Genomic DNA, 7,373 nt, shown 5'->3' with positions numbered 1-7,373 from the left:
TCCAGGAAACAGCAACTCTGTCTTTGCTTCAAAAGGTTATTATAACCACCTTGCAACCCTACCTTTATTTCAAAAGCTTGTTATGGCTACTTTGTTACGACCATGTCTTTGTTTCAGGAGGGACTAACTCGTTACCTTATGTTCTGCTCCTGCAACCCCACCCGCATATTTTGCTCACCAAATCCACCATTTGGAAACTCCCTACCCCGAGCTATAAAAACCTTGTCTTCCTCACATCCAATGCTGATCTCTTGACCCCACCTTTAAGGGGAGACATCCCATGTACATGAATAAAAATGCTTGCTTAATTAATTTGGCCATGATTATGAGGCTCAATGGTCTTTCTCCTCCAATCTTTGGGATTAACAACTGTCCTCCACACACTGACCCTAATCCTCTGCCATCATCCTCACTTGGGCAGGCATGTGGATCAGCTATGATCAATCAGTAGATGGATCTTAACATCTAGACCCCAATGATGGGTCAAGGCCATGAAAGTACGTACATAGGACATACTTGGTTTTTAAGAGAAACATGGTTAGTGGGGCGAGATGAAGGGGGGGTTTCAGGCTCTTAGTTACTCAAGTTGGTGGTGTCATTTTGGGAGAGTCTGGAAACTGGAGAAGCAGGGACCAGTTAGAGGAAGTATGTCACTGGGACATATGTCACAGGTCTTTGAGGACACATCCTTGGCCATTTCCTATCTTTGCCACAGGCTTCTGCTGCCATGATGTATCCAGGTACATGGAGCCAAGCAACCACAAACTGAAACCTCAGGCCAAGAGAAGTCATTTCTCTAAGCTGTTTGTGTCTGGCATTCTGTCATAGTAAGGTAAAATTAACCAGTAGAAGTTATCAGTGACCCCAGGTAAGTCTCTCTGCTTCTGGGGCCTTAAATCCCTTGTATATAAAGTGAAGGGTCCTGTGTTCTAGTTTACTTTCTATTGCTGTGATAAACATGATGACCAAAAGCAACGTGGGGAGGAAAGGGTTGATATCAGGTTATGTTTCTAGGCAACAGTCAGTCAGCGAGGGAAGCCGGGGCAGAAGTCACACAGGAACACACGCACACACCATAGAGGAGGGCTGCTTTCCGGCTGGCTCCCTCCCTGTTTTCTTATGCAGTGCAGACCCGCCTGCCTAGGAATGTTCCCGCCCACAGTGAGCCAGGCCCTCCCACCTCAGTCATCAATAGAGACAATCTCTTATAGACATGACCACAGGCGAACCCAATCTGGGCAGTTCTTCAGTTGAAGCTCCCTCTGTATGTTCTGGTTGATGATAAAAGCTAACTGGGACACCCAGTGTAACAGTAACCAAGGTCCTGGGGTCTTTTTCTCTCTAAAGCCAGGAAACCAGTTGAAGTTTAGAAATCCAGTAGTTATATAAATACATCTTTGTTGGCCACCTACACACTCACAAATGCTAAGCCTGGGGAAAACATTTGCTATCTAATTTTAGAATACCAATAATACATAATTTTGAAGTGGACTATTCCCTCATTCTACTGTGATATAAAGGCACCACCTTCTCACTCTTCTCCAACCATTAATGCTTGCTCTCTTTAGCCACAAATAATTAATTAGGAAATGTATCTTGTGTATAATATTCCTTTACCCTGTGTGAATATGTGTATGCCACTGTGATTGGCTTAACAACAAAATTGACTGGCCAATAACTGAACAGGATAAGATTAGGCGGGAGAGCCAAACTGAGAATGCTGGGAGGAAAAAGGGTGGAGTTGGAGGAGTCACAAGCAGATGTAGAGAGAAGCAAGATGGGCATGTTGTACTGAAAAATGTACCAAGCCATGTGGCAAAGCACAGATAAGAAATATGGGTTAATTTAAATGTAATTTAAATGGCTAGTAACAAGCCTGAGCTATTGGCCAAGCATATATAATTATTATTAAGCCTCTGTGTGGTCAGTTGGGAGTGGCTTACAAAACAGAAACTTCCACCTACATCTCTGTTCATTCTGCACTTCATGTTCCCCATAGAGAAACCTCTTTCCCTTTTTCCATGAATACAGATGCCTCTAATCAAGGCAATCTGCCTGTCTCAAGTGACTCTTGTGGAAAGAAATGATGTTTCATTCATTTTTTTTTTATTCCCAGAGCATCTCAGAATTCAAATATAGAATGAACAAATGAATGAATGGAAGGAAGGAGGGAAGGAAGGAAGGGCGGGAGATACCACAGTTTCACATCAGAGTGTTGGCTTTTGAGGGCTTTCTTGCCCCTTCAGTCCTGTCTGTGAGGATGGTCCTGGTTGTAGATCTGTCTGTTTAGCCACTTAGAACTGGAAGAAAGAAGTGGCTTCTGTGTCATGAATGAGTTGTAGTAGTTGCAGAGCTGACATTGTGGTGACTGGTCGATCTAGTTTTTCCAGATGGTTTTGCATCTTGGACCCACTGTTAGGAATCCTATGTTCAACATCAAAGCTACTGCAAAGGCTCAGATCTCCACTACACCAGCCTTGTCTATACCAAGTGGCCACACTTCTATCTCTAGATAGGAGAAATCCCAAGGAGCCTTCCAGAGCTACCATCCTTCCAGGTTAGCAAGGAAGATGGGGCTATTTAAAACATGTGGTCCTTAGGAAGATGTTGTCTTTGGTGGACAGCAGGGGGCTTCTTCTGGGAAGTAGTAGCCCTTTACCACTGCCTGGTGAATTACCTCTGAGTAACTGGAACAGAATTCTCTACTGATGAAGCACGCCAAGACCTGGTAGGGATGAAGGAAGACTAGTTTTCTACATCCTCATTCCCTTTGCCCCTGGGAGACCTAGGTCATGAAGGATGAATATGTTTGGGGGATGTATAGGTACAAATAAGATAGTGCCTATGTGTTCATGATATTTCAAAGAGTGGGAATATCCCAAGAAGATAATGCAGAGAACTTACTGGGAAAAGAGAGGATTAAGAGAAAAATATACCTACCACGAATTGCGGGGATGAGATAAGAACTGTCAAAGACAAGCTCAGCACCCCCACAAAGTCACCTGGGTCAAACTTGGTACGGATGAGTAAACTATTTGATTTGTTCAGGGGGCCATATCTTAGTGTGTTGGTTCTTCCCTTCTAGGGAGAAGTAGGAAAGCTCAGGGCAGTACAGACATTGACCATAACATCATTGACCCCTATCTAAACATCTGTTCCCTGTTTTTCTTTGCATGTGAAATGAAGACATGTTTGGGCTTAAAAACAGAATGAATAGGAAACTAAAGATATTTATTTATCTCACAGAACTGTTAAAATAGTTAGGGTCTCCATGGATCATTCCTAACTGAGATATATTTGATTATTTCTTTGTTGTAAAGCCACAATTTAATAAAGGTGCAGATAGGAGAATTATAACCATCCTGGCCAGAATGAAGGTAGTCTAAAGAGACACTTGTGCTCCCCTTTAAATGTCATACTTTTGAAATAATGGCTCCCAAGAAATTAGAATCCCCTCCCCCCCCAAAAAAAATCTCATGCTGGAAGAAACAGGCTGCATTCAGTCTGGTAGCAGCCAGAAAGTGCACTTGTGCCCCAGGAATAGATTTCATACAGTTTAATACTTACCAAACCTCCTCCAGGACAGACAGAAGCAGAGCAGTGATTGGTAGGACCATTTCCTGACCGGAGATGCTTAGTTATGCATACGTCCTGTCCTTCATCCAAAACTAAATCTCATAGCATATCAGGACCCTGAAGATGGACTTGTGTGGTGATATTTTATTTGTGCACCCCAATGAAACTTTTGTTTTGTTTTTCGAGACAGGGTTTCTCTGTGTAGCTTTGCGCCTTTCCTGGAACTCACTTGGTATCCCAGGTTGGCCTCAAACTCGCAGAGATTCACCTGTTTCTGCCTCCCGAGTGTTGGGATTAAAGGCGTGCACCACTACCGCCCAGCATCCCAATGAAATTTATCTGGGGATCAGGGAACAGAGCCAGGCACCAAATTAGACATAGAAGTCAGGCCTGGTGGCACACACCTTTAATCCTGTCACTTGGGAGGCAGAGTCGTCTGGATCTCTGTGAGTTCAAGGCCACTCTGGGAACAGAGCCAGGCGTGGTGGTACACACCTTTAATCCCAGCATTTGAGATCTCATGTCTTTGCTTGGGAAGGACACATGCCTTTAATCCCAGAAAGTAATATGGGAGCATGCAGAAAAGCATATAAGGCATGAGGAAACAGAAAACTCATGCTCTTGAGGCTGAGGGTTTCAGTCAGGATTTGTGGAGTTGGTAAGGTAATAGCTGGTGGCTGTGACTTGTTCTGTTTCTCTGATCTTTCAGCATTCACCCTAATATCTGGCTCTGGGTTTTTTATTAATAAGACCATTTAGCAATTCATGTTACAGACTGGGGGATAGGAGGACAAGCCAGCAAACATCTGTTCCAGTTCCTAATGTGGCCATTTTGAGAAATGGCCTTTCTCGTCTTTTCACTGTCTCTTGTCTATTAAATCACCCACTGAAAATGGGTGGTCAAGTCCAGCTCGTTAGGGCCACCAGGGCCCAGGCTCTGATCCTAACAAATCTGCTAAATGCCTGGTGCCATCAGATTACCACACACTCCTTGTAATTTCTGCATTTTGGGAAATGTCTTTCTATTGCAGGTTATCTGATAATCTGTAAAATATACCAATTCTTGCAAGAAACTTGAAAATAACTAAGGTTTGTGTGTGGGAGGGAGGATGTGTGTGTGTGTGTGTGTGTGTGTGTGTGTGTGTGTGTGTGCATTCTGCTCAAGGTCCAATTTTGTTCTCCAAGCATTTTTTTTTCTTTTTTCTTTCTGTCTTTCTTTTTTCCACAAATTTGCTTTATTATTAATAATAACAATTTTATGTTTTAACCTTCACAAAAGCAGAGATTTTTCTGTTTTGTTCAATTTCTGCCCGTAGGCCACAGGTATAGAAGACATTCTGTTAAATGAATGAGTGGGTGACTGAATGCATGTATTGCACAAGGAAATAGTAATTTGGTTCCAAGAGACTAAAGAAAGCTAAGCTAAATTTGCACTCTAGGGTATGTAGAGGTTTGGGGGTCAAGTCACATGTTTGATCAGGATAAGGATGCTACAAAAGATGCTATTAAGGCACTTTGTAGAGTTTGAAAATTATAGTTACAAGTCAGTCAGAGGCGGCACACGCCTTCAATTCCATCACTCGGGAGGCAGAGGCAGGCAGTTTTTTTTTTTTTTTTTTTTTTTTTTTTTTGATTTTTCGAGACAGGGTTTCTCTGTGTAGCTTTGCACCTTTCCTGGAACTCACTTGGTAGCCCAGGCTGGCCTCGAACTCACAGAGATCCGCCTGGCTCTGCCTCCCGAGTGCTGGGATTAAAGGCATGCGCCACTGCTGCCCGGCCCAGGCAGTTTTTACAAACTTGTTTTGTTTTGCCGGTTTTATGACTGAGGTGCCAAATTATTACCTAATATTCAGGTCCACAACCCAACACCTTAGTTTCTCTGTAAGAGAAATTGATAGAGGAAAATATCTTTATTGTGGCTTAGCTAAACAAGAGAGAAAAACTGAATTTCTCTCCACTGGGCCCATAGAAGTACCTACATTATAGGAAACCAAGAAACAGAGGAGAAAATCAGTAGATTTAACTGTGAGACAGTTTAATGCATCTTTTTCTCAGGGTAGGGAGACTTGACCCTAGGCTGCCCCCACGGTCTCCATCCTCAACATTTTACATTTTTAAAACTATACTTCTACAGAGTGACATATTTGAGTCTGTGTTAGACATGTTAAGCATCTTCAAAGGCCTGAAGGGTCATGTTTCCTGAAGAGACTGAGGAGCCAAGCAGCCCAACACGGTGCAGACCAACCAGCAAACCCATTTGTGCTTCCTGAGAGGCTGAGGCAGGAGGATCTTGAGTTCAAGGTCATTCTGGGCTACAAGTGGGAACTTGTCAATGGATAGATATGTAAACAAACGAATGCCGGGCGTGGGGAGGCCGGTGTGGTCATGGGAAGACAGCCTTGCATTCCTTTAGTGCCCTCAGGGCTGGGAACACAGACTTACTGGGATGGCCAGCACTGTGCTCACGGCTACCTGAAAGAGTCCTCAACAGAAAGTCAGAAACACCCAAAACCTACCTTCTCCACCTGTGCTGCCATAATGAAATACTTGAGCCTGGGTAATTTTAATGGACGGACATTCACTTCTCACGGCTGTCAACGCCAGTAAGGCTACGGCAAACGGGCCACACCTGCTGCAGGCTCTATGGCTGTTTCCTCAGAGGTTCGAGCTGATGGATAAACTAACCCACCCCTGCGTGCTGCTTTTTTTGTGTCTTAACACAATCTCTGAGGAGGGCTCCCTCTTGGCCTGCTTGCCTCTAATGGCCCCACAGATTGATGCTGTCACAGTGGCTGAATTTGGAGGTGGAGGGACACATTCAAACCATTGCTATACAAAATGTGTTTGAATGGTTTAGTTATTTGAAAAAAGGGAAGTTCCATGATTGGCCAACGTTTGGGCCATCGCAGAGTCTACGAAACTCCCATCATCTGAGAAGGGAAGCCTCTTTTGCCGAAAACATTTCTCTGATCTCTTGGGTGAATGCGTTTAGTCGCATCAGATATGCAGGTAGATGAGCTGAGATGACAAGGGGTTCCATGCGTGGAGGGAAAGAGAAACCGTTAAGGATGAAGGTGTCTGGTCTGTGTGCTTCTGGTTTAATTTTCTTTTACACACACACACACACACACACACACACACACACACACACATATATATATATATATATATATATATATATATATATATATTTGTATATATATCCATTAAGTTTGGATAAACATCTGAATTCTGCCATGCTAGTCCCCCTCAAAGCTCTTAATGCCCGATATAGGAACAGCTGTGGCAAGAATTAGTTGTTCTAAGCTTTTGGGCTGCTTCCAACTTCGCTATAGCTCACGCCCTGTAGGTCAAGGAAAGAAGTGATGTAATGCATTGAGCTGGGCCACTTTAATTACAATGGAATGGAGGGGGCGGGGCCACCGGCAGTGACAAGTTTAGCGCGTGACTTGGTCCAGGGATGCAGGAAACAAAAACATTACCAATCATTGGCTGCGTCCACCTCGGACTCGGGTCTCTAGCGCCAGATCTGGAACCTGGGAGCACACGTTTCCGGGGCAGGGGTGGCGCTGTCCCGCCGAGCGTCAGCCTTGAACACACACGCTTACACGCAGGCTCTCGCGGGCGGGCAGCGTCCTCCCCGCTGGGATGGGCGTGGGGCCCAGCGCTCCGCACACGGTCCCCACCGGGCTCGCACGGAGCCACGCGCGGTCACTCGGGCTCGCGGCGAGTGAGGCGCGCTGTCGTCATTCATTCGCAGTGTCCGGAGCGTCCTTCCAGCTCGCTGCTCCGACACG

This window comes from Peromyscus californicus, unplaced genomic scaffold (genome assembly GCF_007827085.1).
Source record: "Peromyscus californicus insignis strain IS unplaced genomic scaffold, ASM782708v3 Scaffold_8__1_contigs__length_139910024, whole genome shotgun sequence".
Classification (NCBI taxonomy): Eukaryota; Metazoa; Chordata; class Mammalia; order Rodentia; family Cricetidae; genus Peromyscus; species Peromyscus californicus.
The sequence above is the reverse complement of the archived record's forward strand: the minus strand, read 5'-3'. Positions refer to the sequence as shown.